The sequence below is a fragment of the Mus caroli genome, unplaced genomic scaffold (assembly GCF_978045245.1).
Source record: "Mus caroli unplaced genomic scaffold, Mus_caroli_1 scaffold_15, whole genome shotgun sequence".
Taxonomy (NCBI): Eukaryota; Metazoa; Chordata; class Mammalia; order Rodentia; family Muridae; genus Mus; species Mus caroli.
The window spans coordinates 40,437,356-40,449,714 of NW_028227270.1; the positions used below are offsets into that span (position 1 = coordinate 40,437,356).

At 38.7% G+C, this 12,359-nt stretch overlaps 1 pseudogene; it reads left to right on the forward strand.

Moving 5' to 3' along the window:
* The first annotated feature begins 1,077 nt into the window (after window positions 1–1,077).
* Window positions 1,078–8,547, forward strand: LOC110307713 (zinc finger and BTB domain-containing protein 44 pseudogene; annotated as a pseudogene).
* Window positions 8,548–12,359: the final 3,812 nt, after the last annotated feature.

The following is a 12,359-nucleotide window of genomic DNA, read 5'->3' on the forward strand; positions in this document are numbered from 1 at the left end:
GTTCAAATGGGATGCTTTCCCTGAGCCTTACCATCACCAATACCCTTGGAAAAGCCCAAAAGAAGTTTTCATGAACTCACTCAGCTGTGCAAGCGAACTTTTATCGTGTAGTTGATAAAATATATTGTCAAATTATGTTTTAAATATATTGTAAGCTTACTTGTATAAGTTCAATTGTTTTATGTCAATCAATGTGATTACCTACAGATTTTTATTTAGAACTGTAGACATCTAATATAGCCTTTATTTATACAGGTCTTTTTGCAAGTACTATCTTTCACTAATCTAGTCAACAGATAAGTTTATATTTATTTTTACTGTGATGCGACTAGAAAACTTAGGATCCATTCAGTACAAGATGAACATGAATCTCAAAGTTAGGCCCCTTGTTTCCTCTTGAAAGTCAGAACTAGAACATACCCACTGAATGTCCACTCCAAATTAGCAGGTAGCTGGCAATCAGCCTAGACAAAGCATAGAAAAGTGAAGATAAAAGAGTTTTTATTGACTAAAATGACACAGAAAATTTTAAGTTTGAAAGGATAAAATATTTTGCTTTCTTCAAAATGTTACACAAGCAAAAAGTTTTTACTAGAAAATTGTTTGACAAGTAGAATTGGAGTAATATGTATCCATAAATAGTCTAGAAATAGTTTTTAATGAGATATGGCTTTTCTTTACCATTAATTCATCAAATACATATGTAAAATAATTTATATCTCATATATATTTGATTTGTGTAGAACTACAGAGGCAGAAGAAGTATATTACTGTGCTCTTTGACCCCTAGAAGTTCACATAGCATTAACTCCCCCACAGTAGGCTCATTTAATTTCAAAGTTTGAAATTGTGTTCCAAAATTTAAGGAGGTTTGTTAAGTAAAGCAGTTTAACAGGAGCCTAGGAATCCAGTCTGTTTGTGAGTTGTTGCTCTTTATGTTCCATGTGAGTGGGTCTGGGGCTCTGCAGATTCCAGACTGGTTAACTTGTGTAAGAATACTTTTTCTCATCCCTAAGGTAGACTCTCTTACAGAAGCAAAGCAGAGAAGAAAGGATGTACTCATTACTTAGAGAAATCATGGCGGCAGAGCATTTCACTGAGGCAGCAGGAGTCAAGGAGATAAGCAGTCCCATTCCTCCTCTGAAGCAGTGAGAACTCCTGTCAGAACAGTCTAGGCCATAACCCATAAGACACCTCCTCCCACCTTCCACAGTATGCTCCTGTCACCCACTTCGTCCAACTAGGCTCCACCCACAAAAACTTCCACCACCGCCCAAAACAGCATCAGTGTTTTCGCTTGGGGTCTTAAGTGCATACAATTTTCTCCATGATGGCAGTTCCTTTCCTCTTATCTTTTCTTAAATCTAGACAGAACTCTGCTCGCAAGCCACCCATTCTGTAACTGAAGCACTAAGCCATCCTCTAAACTTAGATCAAAGTATGTTTTGTCACCCTCACACCAACACACAGTACAGTGGGTTTTAATATCTATTTCAAGATGAAATGGTTCCATGGATAATGGCGTTGGTCATCAAGACTGATATCCTGAGTTGGATCCCCAAGATTCACAAGGCAGAAAGAGAGAAATAATCCTGACCTCTGACCTTCACATACTTTACTTATACACAGACAGACACAAGAAAATACAACACAGTTTTCTTTCTGGAAAAGTATTAATTGAGGCAGTGTAGCAGATAAACTCTTATATCCATATAGCTGAAAGCAATAGTTCCTTTAGTTTCTTTGATGAAGCCCAAAACAGGTTTTCCTAATTGTCAGGCTCTCCTTCATGAATGAGTCAGTCAGGTTTCCACATTCCATTTTATGGCTGGGCCAGTTCTATATGTGTTCATTATGAAAAAGAGAAAGGGTTTTATTGCTGTCTTAGGGTTTTATTGCTGTGATGAAACACCATGACCAAAAAGCAAGTTAGGGAGAAAAGGGCATACGCTGCCAGATCACAATCCATCATTGGAAGAAGTCAGGACAGGAACTCATACAGGCCTGGAACCTGGAGGGAGGAGCTGATGCAGAGGTTATGGAGGCATGCTGCTTACTGGCTTGCTTGCCCTGGCTTCCCACCTTGAGCTGAGCCCTCCAACATTGATCATTAATTGAGAAAAGGTTTCATAGCTGGATTCTGTGAAGGCATTTTCTCAACTGAGGCTCCTTTCTCTGTGGTGACTAGCTTGAGTCAAGGAGACACACAAAACCAGCCAGTACAGAGAGGCTTTGTATGTCATGGCTGTTGCTGTGACACAGGGCTTCTGCTCAGCAGCCATCAGCATGGGACACATACATCACCCTATCTTTTACAAGAAGACTGGAGGAGTAGTCAGGCATGCACCTCAAAAGAAGGGGGATGGGGAACAGTTCTCCAGCATGACTAGAGGCAGGCTCTGGGGTTTTGTCCTCATCTAAGCAGAGCCTGGTACACAGCTGATGAGGGAATGACAAGCAAGAGATCTTAAGTGTCTTAGCAAGCAGGTAGAACACTCTGTAAGCCAGAAGCCCGTAAAGAAGATGGAGGGCTTCTGAAAGTATATGGTTGATTATAGAGGTAGAAGTTGGGTGGTCTGCAAGGATTAGAAGTTTTAAAGTGTTCTTCACAGGATAAAGTACCAGGGGAGAAAATCATATCCTTGAGTGTTATGTAGAAAAAAACAAACAAACAAAAATCATGTAGATTTTATGTGCTCTACCAAACTTTTCTAGTTCACTGTTAAATATTATTTTATTATTGTTGTTTAACTGGGATTTCTAACAACAAATAATACCTAAGTTTAACTGGGTTTATATTTAATTTTTAAATTGGATTTACTAACTAAGATCCTCATGAGTGAATTTCAACTAATCCCTCATCTACCCAGCTTTGGTGATATCAGGTAGAAGGAGATTCCTCATTTATTCTTTCTCTACTATAGAAAAAGAAGTTAACTTTTCAGATAAAAAATTCACACCAGGAGCTGTAGAGATAGCTTAATAATTAAGAGCACTGAAGGATCTTCTAGAGGACCTGGATTCTATTCCCAACTCCAACAAGGCAGCTAACAACTGCCTATAACCCCAGTTTCCAGGATTCATGATGCCCTCCTCTGGCATCCACAGACACTAGTCATGCACATGGCACACATAGGTACTTGCAGGCAAAACATCCACATACTCAAGATAAAAATACATTTTAAAATCCAAAATTAACTCAAAATAATGAAAACTCAAATATTTTAGGAAAAGCCAGTTATTTGTGTTGCTTATCATGTAAAATCTGTGACACCGACCACAACCACTGACCAGAAAAAAAATTCCAAGTAATAGATTAAGTAATATATTTACTTAATTCTATTGATTCTTACTTATAATAATTTAAAAGAAAAGACTAAGACAAACAATTAGGCATATAATGGCAAGAAGTTGCTATTCAGGAAAATGAAAGGAGTTTGTAATACAATAATATCTGTTTCATTTTGTCTCCAGAGGTTTCTTCCACACTGTAGTGAGGTGGTTGAGTTTGTCAGGGAGGACTAGAGTAAATCTTCCTTATACATACCTTTCAGGAAAGACATGGGCTGGATTAGAGTGAAAGGCAGCAGTGTCCAGAACAGGAAGAGGAGAAGATGGTAAGGAGGAACTCACAAGTTCTTGAACTACCTGCAGGAGCCTGTCAGGGAGGCTGTTCTCAGTTGCTAGAGGCATGAAACACCCTGGACCTGGAATTATAAAGGATGGTGAACAGTCCCTCATGGATGGTGGGAAATGAAGCCCGGCCCTTCACAAGAGAACAATGTGCCCTTAACCATCAAGTTTTCTATCTCTCTAGTCCTAATTCACAAGTTCAAAGAATAGCTCTCAAAACTTGCCTTACCCCGTCTGTGCCTGAAGCTGATGCTGTGACACAACACCCAAGCAAATCCTTTGCCACACTGCTACATACCCAAATACTGCCAGGAGAGAGCTGGTCTCCCAGGAGTGCCAACACATCTGTGAGCACACACTTCAGTTCAAATTCTGAGCCCAAGATGGTCCCACCCAGAACCATCAGGACACAGGAAATAAGGAAAAGCCTGGGACTGGATCCTTCTGGTTTCTGTTTGTACCCCGAAGCTAACCCTGTGCCTCAGTTCTCAGTACTCACATTCCTCCCAGAGAGAACTGATTTCCCAGGAGTACTGACACACAGGCTTCCAGGAGGGACAAGTCACAGTCAGAGATATCGAGACCAGCTAACACCAGAGATAACCAGATGGCAAAGGGCAAGGGCAAGAACTTAAACAACAGAAGCCAAGGTTACTTGACATCATCAGAACCCAGTTCTCCAACCAGAGCAAGCTTTGGATACCACAACACCAAAAAAGCAAGACTCTAATTTAAAATCAAATTTAAAATCTAATTTAAAATCAAATCTCATGATGATGATAGAGGACTTTAAGAAGGACATAAATAACTTCCTTAAAGAAATGCAGGAAAACATAGGTAAACAGGTAGAAGTCCTTAAAGAGGAAACACAAAAATTCCCTTAAAGAATTAGAGGAAAATACAACCAAACAGGTGAAGGAATTGAGTAAAACCATTCAGAACCTAAATATGGAAATAGAAACAATAAAGAAATCACAAAGGGAGACAACCCTGGAGATAGAAAACCTAGGAAAGAGATCAGGAATCCTAGATGCAACATCACCGATAGAATATAAGAGATAGAAGAGAGAATCTCAGGTGCATAAGATACCATAGAAAATATTGTACAACAGTTGAAGAAAATGCAATATGTGAAAAGCTCCTAATCCAAAACATCCAGGAAATCCAGGACACAATGAGAAGACCAAACCTAAGGATCATAAGTATAGAAGAGAGTGAAGATTCCCAACATAAAGGGCCAGTAAATATCTACAAAAGTATAGAGAAAAATTCCCTAACCTAAAGAAAGAGATGCACATGAATGTACAAGAAGCCTACAGAACTCCAAATAGACAAGACTAGAAAAGAAATCCCTCCCATCACATAATAATCAGAACACCAAATGCACAAAACAAAGAAAGAATACTAAAAGTGTAAGGGAGAACAGTCAAGTGACATATGAAGACAGAAAATGAGAATTACACTGTTTCACCACTGACTATGAAAGATGAAAAATCCTGGGCAGATGTCATACTCAAGAAAACCTATGAGACCCTAAGAGAACACAAATGCCAGCCCAGGCTACTATCCCCAGCAAAACTCTCAATTACCACAGATGGAGAAACTAAGATAATTTACACAATAACTTTCCATAAATCCAGCCCTACAAAGGATGATAGATAGAAAACAGCAACACAAGGACCGAAACTACATCCTAGAAAAAGCAAGAAAGTAATCTTCTTTCAACAAACCCAAAAGAAGATACCCACACAAACATAAAAATAACATCAAAAATAACAGGAAGCAACAATCACTATTCCTTAATATCTCCTAACATCATTGGATGCAATTTCCTAATAAAAAGACATAGACTAACAGACTGGATCCATAAACAGGACCCAGAATTTTGCTGCATACAGGAAACATACCTCAGTGTCAAAGACAGATACTATCTCAAACTAAAGGGCTAGAAAACAATTTTCCAAGTAAATGGTCCCAAGAAACAAGCTGGAGTAGCCATTCTAATATCAAATAAAATTGGCTTTCAACCAAAAGTTATCAAGAAAGGATAAGGAAAGACACTTCATACTGATCAAAGGAAAAATCTACCAAGATGAACTCTCAATTCTGAACATTTATGCTTCAAATGCAAGAGCACTCACATACATAAAAGAAACTTTACTAAAGCTCAAAGCACACATTGCACTGCACACAATAATAGTGGGAAACTTCAAAACCACACTCTCATCAATGGACAGATTATGTAAACACAAACAAAACAGAGACACAGTGAAACTAATAGAAGTTATGGACCAATTGGATTTAATAGATATCTATAGAACATTTCATCCTAAACCAAAAGAATATATCTTCTTCTCAGCACCTCATGGTACCTTCTCCAAAACTGACCACAACTGATATAAGAAAAACAGACCTCAACAGATATAAGAAGATTGAAATGGTCCAATGAACACTATCAGATCACCACGGACTAACGTTGGTCTTCAATAGCAACAAAAACAACAGAAAGTCCATATACACATGGAAGCTGAACAACACTACTCAATTATAGCCTGGTCAAGGAAGAAATAAGGAAAGAAATTAAAGACTTTAGAATTTAATGAAAATGAAGGTACAGCATATACAAACTTACAGGACACAATGAAAGCAGTGATAAGAGGAAAACTCATAGTTCTGAGAGCCTCCAAAAAGAAAGTGGCCAGAGCATACACTAGCAGCTTGACAGCACAACTGCAAGCCCTAGAACAAAAAGAATCAAATACACTCAAAAGGAGTAGATGGCAGGAAATCATCAAACTCGGAGCTGAAATCAACCAAGTAGAAACAAAAAGAACTATACAAAGAATCAACAAAACCAGGAGCTGGTTCTTTGAGAAAATCAACAAGGTAGATAAACCCTTAGCCAGCCTAACCTGAGGGTACATAGACAGTATCCTAATTAACAAAATCAGATATGAAAAGGGAGATATAACAACAGAAACTGAGGAAATTAAAAAAAAGTACCATTTCAAAAGCCTATACTAAAAAAAAAAAAATTGGAAAATCTGGATGAAATGGATAATTTTCTAGACAGATACCAGGTACCAAAATTAAATCAGAATCAGATAAACCATCTAAACAGAACCATAATCCCTAAGGAAATATAAGCAGTCATCAAATGTCTCCCAACCAAAAATAGCCCAGTACCAGATGGGTTTACTGCAGAATACTATCAGACCTTCAAAGAAGACCTAATCCCACTACTCTTCAAACTATTCCACAAAATAGAAACAGAAGAAACACTATCCAATTCATTCTAAGAAGCCACAGTTATGTTGATACCAAAACCCCACAAAAAAACCAACAAAGAGAACTTCAGACCAATTTCCCTTATGAATATTGGGAATACAAACCGAATCCTAGAACACATCAAAACAATCATTCATCATGATCAAGTAGGCAGAGGTGGTTCAATATATGGAAATCCATCAATGTAATCCAATACATAAACAAACTCAAAGAAAAAAAAAACCCACGTGGCTATTTCATTACATGCTGAAAAAGCATTTGACAAAATTCAACATCCCTTCATGTTAAAAGTCTTGGAAAGATCAGGAATTCAAGACCCATACCTAACAGTAAAAGCAATATACAACAATATATAGCAAGCCAGTAGTCTACCTTCCTGTCTGCCGAGAGTCCCAGAGAAAATGCAAAAGCTACATTGTTATATCGCCTGAGAGTCCTGTAAAATGTAGCACACAAACCAGTTCCCCGCAGATATTGAATTCTTCAGCTTCCAATGCAGAAAATAGAAATCAGCCAGTCGAGAATTCTTTAGCTTTTCCATGGACTTTCCCTTTCGGAAAAGATCGAAGGATTCAGCCTGAGAAAGCAAAGCAGGCAGAAAATCCCCAGACTTTAGAATTGCCTGTCCTGTACTATATAGAAGAACGGCTGAGTATGTGACGTGTGAGAGCACGTGCCTCTAGGTACAGAAAAAGACATCAGGGTTGAAGTAGAAAGATCAAGTGATGAGGAGTTCCATGAGGAAGTGACCCAGCCTGTTAGTGCATCTCAGAGCTCACTGAGTGATCAGCAGACAGTGCCTGGAAGTGAACCAGCTCAAGAGGACCTTCTGATTAGTTTACAGTCTTCCTCTACAGGCTCAGTAGATGAAGGGGTCACTGAAGGACTACCTACACTTCAGAGCACTTCTAGCACCAATGCTCATGCTGCTGCTGCTGATAGTACAGAACGACCAAGTCCAAATGGTCCAGACAGGCCTTTTCAGTGTCCAACCTGTGGTGTTCTCTTCACCTGTATTCAGAATCTAAAACAGCACATGCTTATCCACTCAGGAATTAAGCCATTTCAGTGTGACTGCTATGGAAAAAAGTTTACCAGGGCTTACTCACAAAAACAGGAATGTAAACGCTGTTTCCAGTGCCATATATATAGTGCCACTTTCATTTCCTCCCGGGACTATAAACACTATATGAGGGTTTTCCGGCACATTATCCGCAAGCCTCGGACTTACGAGTTTTGAAAAACACGTGGCATCATGTTCACCAACTCTGGAAATTTAGTCGTGTACCTGAGGAGTCTGAACCATGAAGCATCAGAGCTAGCAAACTACTTCCAGAGCACTGATTTCTTAGTACCGGACTACTTAAACCAGGAGCAAGAAGAAAGAGTCCCTTGTTCAGTTTGATCTTAGAGAACATACTTTTGAAAGCAACTCCTCTGTTCAAATGTCGGATTTCACAGGTCTCCTCAACCCAGAATTGTGAAAGCACTTTGCCCTGGGATCCCTTGGTGGGCTTGCAGTAAATGAGGAGGAACTGCAAAAGCAGACAAAGACCAGTGCTCCTGCTGAGGCTCCCAGAGATGACCCCCACTAAGACAGAGCTGTCTGCTATAACTATTGAGTAATTCTGTGATTGGCCTGGGGTTTGGGTTTTTGGAAAGTACATGTGCGTGGTCTCATATGTTTAAATTGAATTGAATTTTAAAAAAGGGGGTTCCCTTTGTAAACCCTGAAACTGGACGGTTCTTTGTTTTGTTTATTCATAGCTGAGATATTGCTTCTGTATGTGTACATTAAAGTAACATTGAAACAGAATACAAACTTTGATACTTAAGGAAAAGCAGCTGACTTAGAACATGGCAGTTCTTCTTTCCATTGTTAAAAGTGGGCAGCAGCAGATACAAAAGAAATCAGGCTGTGGTCGACCTTCCTAAGATATGAGGGCTAATGAGAAGTTACTAAAAAATTTGACAATGCCTAAGTAAATGTATATTCCTAAATACAGGGTGCTATAAACCCTGTAGTTTTGGAAGCACTTGTGGTATTTTTTTTTTCAGATGAAGGTAAATAACTTCTAAAATCCAGTATATTCTTTTCTAAGACATTTTGAATTTTCATGGTGAAAAATTAGTATCGGGCAGTACCTGTGCCTTTATATTACCACTCCAAAGGCTAAGAGGTGTGATTGAGAAGAGTCAGGCTGCACATGGTATGGCAGAGTACAGAAAAGGGTACATATACCCAGCTTTGCAGGAACTCTCTTTAGACGGTTCTCTTACTTGTCATTGAGTCCTGACACCTGGCTAACTAGAACATTGCTCAGAGAAGTGTCCCAACAGCATTTTCACTTGCATATACTATTGTGCTGCCATATAAATGAAAAATATTGACGATATTCTATATTTTGTATATAGGTTTATGTATTGTTGAGGATGTTGATGCTGTGTTGTTTTGCCCAAAATAAAAGAATTCTTTTTTGAGGCAAAAACAAACAAACAAAAAGAATCAACAAGTGGGACCTTGTAAAAATGTAAAGCTTCTGTATGGCAAGGGATATAGTCAAAAGGACAAAATGGAAACCAACAAATTGGGAAAAGATCTTTACCATCCTACATCTGATAGAGGGCTAATATCCAATATACACAAAGAACTCAAAAAGTTAGGCGCCAAATAATTCTATTAAGAATGGGGTGAAGAGCTCTTCCGGCCGGACCAGCACCAGGGTAGCTAGAGCGCAGGGTCTGCTGACACCCGCCAGCTACCCACTACCCCCGCAACAGGATTTTGAGACTTCTGGTGAGTGGAACACAGCTTCTGCTCCAATCTTTAAACAGTGACAATGACAACAACTAACCCCAGAGATTACCAGATGGCGAAAGGTAAACGTAATAATCTTACTAACAGAAACCAAGACCACTCACCATCATCAGAACCCAGCACTCCCACTTCGCCCAGTCCAGGGCACCCCAACACACCGGAAAAGTTAGACACAGATCTAAAAGCATATCTCATGATGATGGTAGAGGACTTCAAGAAGGACTTTAATAACACACTTAAAGAAATACAAAGGAACACTGGTAAACAGGTAGAAGACAGTAAAGAGGAAGCACAAAAATCCCTTAAAAAATTGCAGGAGAACACAGCTAAAGTGTTACAAATCCTTAAAGAAAAACAGGATAACATAACCAAACAGGTAGAAGTCCTTACAGAAAAACAGGAAAACACATCCAAACAGATGATGGAAATGAACAACACTATACTAGACCTAAAAAGGGAAGTAGAAACAATAAAGAAAACCCAAAATGAGGCAAAACTGGAGATAGAAACCCTAGGAAAGAAATCTGGAACCATAGATACGAGCATCAGCAACAGAATACAAGAGATGGAAGAGAGAATCTCAGGTGCACAAGATTCCATAGAGAACATCTGCACAACATTCAAGGAAAATGTAAAACGCAAAAAGATCCTAACTCAAAACATCCAAGAAATACAGGACACAATGAGAAGACCAAACCTACGGATAATAGGAGTGGATGAGAATGAAGATTTTCAACTCAAAGGACCAACAAACAACTTCAATAAAATTATAGAAGAAAACTTCCCAAATTTAAGGAAAGAGATGTCCATGAACATATAAGAAGCCTACAGAATTCCAAATAGACTGGACCAGAAAAGAAATACCTCCCTACACATAATAATCAGAACAACAAATGCTCTAAATAAAGATAGAATACTAAAAGCAGTAAGAGAAAAAGGCCAAGTAACATATAAAGGCAAGCCTATCAGAATTACACCAGATTTTTCACCAGAGACTATGAAAGCCAGAAGATCCTGGACGGATGTTATACAGACACTAAAAGAACACAAATTCCAGCCCAGGCTACTATACCCAGCCAAACTCTCAATTAACATAGATGGAGAAACCAAAGTATTCCACGACAAAACCAAATTCACACATTATCTCTCCACGAATCCAGCCCTTCAAAGGATAATAACAGGAAAAAACCAATACAAGGACAGGAACCACGCCCTAGAAACAACAAGAAGGTAATCCCTCAACAAACCTAAAAGAAGACATCCACAAGAACAGAATGCCAACTTTAACAACAAAAATAACAGGAAACAACAATTACTTTTCCTTAATATCTCTTAATATCAATGGACTCAACTCCCCGATAAAAAGACATAGACTAACAAACTGGCTACACAAACAAGACCCAACATTTTGCTGCTTACAGGAAACTCATCTCAGAGAAAAAGATAGACACTACCTCAGAATGAAAGGCTGGAAAACAATTTTCCAAGCAAATGGTATGAAGAAACAAGCTGGAGTACCCATTCTAATATCTGATAAGATTGACTTCCAACCCAAAGTCATTAAAAAAGACAGGGAGGGACACTTTATACTCATCAAAGGTAAAATCCTCCAAGAGGAACTATCAATCCTGAATATCTATGCTCCAAATACAAAGGCAGCCACATTCATTAAAGAAACTTTAGTAAATCTCAAAGCACACATTGCACCTCATACAATAATAGTGGGAGACTTCAACACACCACTTTCACCAATGGACAGATCATGGAAACAGAAACTAAACAGGGACACAGTGAAACTAACAGAAATTATGAATCAAATGGATCTGGCAGATATCTACAGAACATTCTATCCTAAAACAAAAGGATATACCTTCTTTTCAGCACCTCATAGTACCTTCTCCAAAATTGACCACATAATTGGTCACAAAACAGGCCTCAACAGATACAAAAATATTGAAATTGTCCCATGCATCCTATCAGATCACCATGGACTAAGGCTGATCTTCAATAACAAAATAAATAATAGAAAGCCAACCTTCACGTAAAAACTGAACAACACTCTTCTCAATGATACCTTGGTCAAGGAAGGAATAAAGAAAGAAATTAAGGACTTTTTAGAGTTCAATGAAAATGAAGCCACAACATACCCAAACTTATGGGACGCAATGAAAGCATTTCTAAGAGGAAAACTCATAGCTCTGAGTGCCTCCAAAAAGAAACTAGAGAGAGCACACATTAGCAGCTTGACAACACACCTAAAAGCTCTAGAGCAAAAGGAAGCAAATTCACCCAAGAGGAGTAGACGACAGGAAATAATCAAACTCAGGGGCGAAATCAACCAAGTGGAAACAAGAAGAACTATTCAAAGAATCAACCAATCAAGGAGCTGGTTCTTTGAGAAAATCAACAAGATAGATAAACCCTTAGCCAGACTCACTAGAGGGCACAGGGAAAGCATCCTAATTAACAAAATCAGAAATGAAAAAGGAGACATAACAACAGATCCTGAAGAGATCCAAAACACCATCAGATCCTTCTACCAAAGGCTATACTCAACAAAACTGGAGAACCTGGATGAAATGGAGAAGTTCCTAGACAGATACCAGGTACCAAAGTTGAA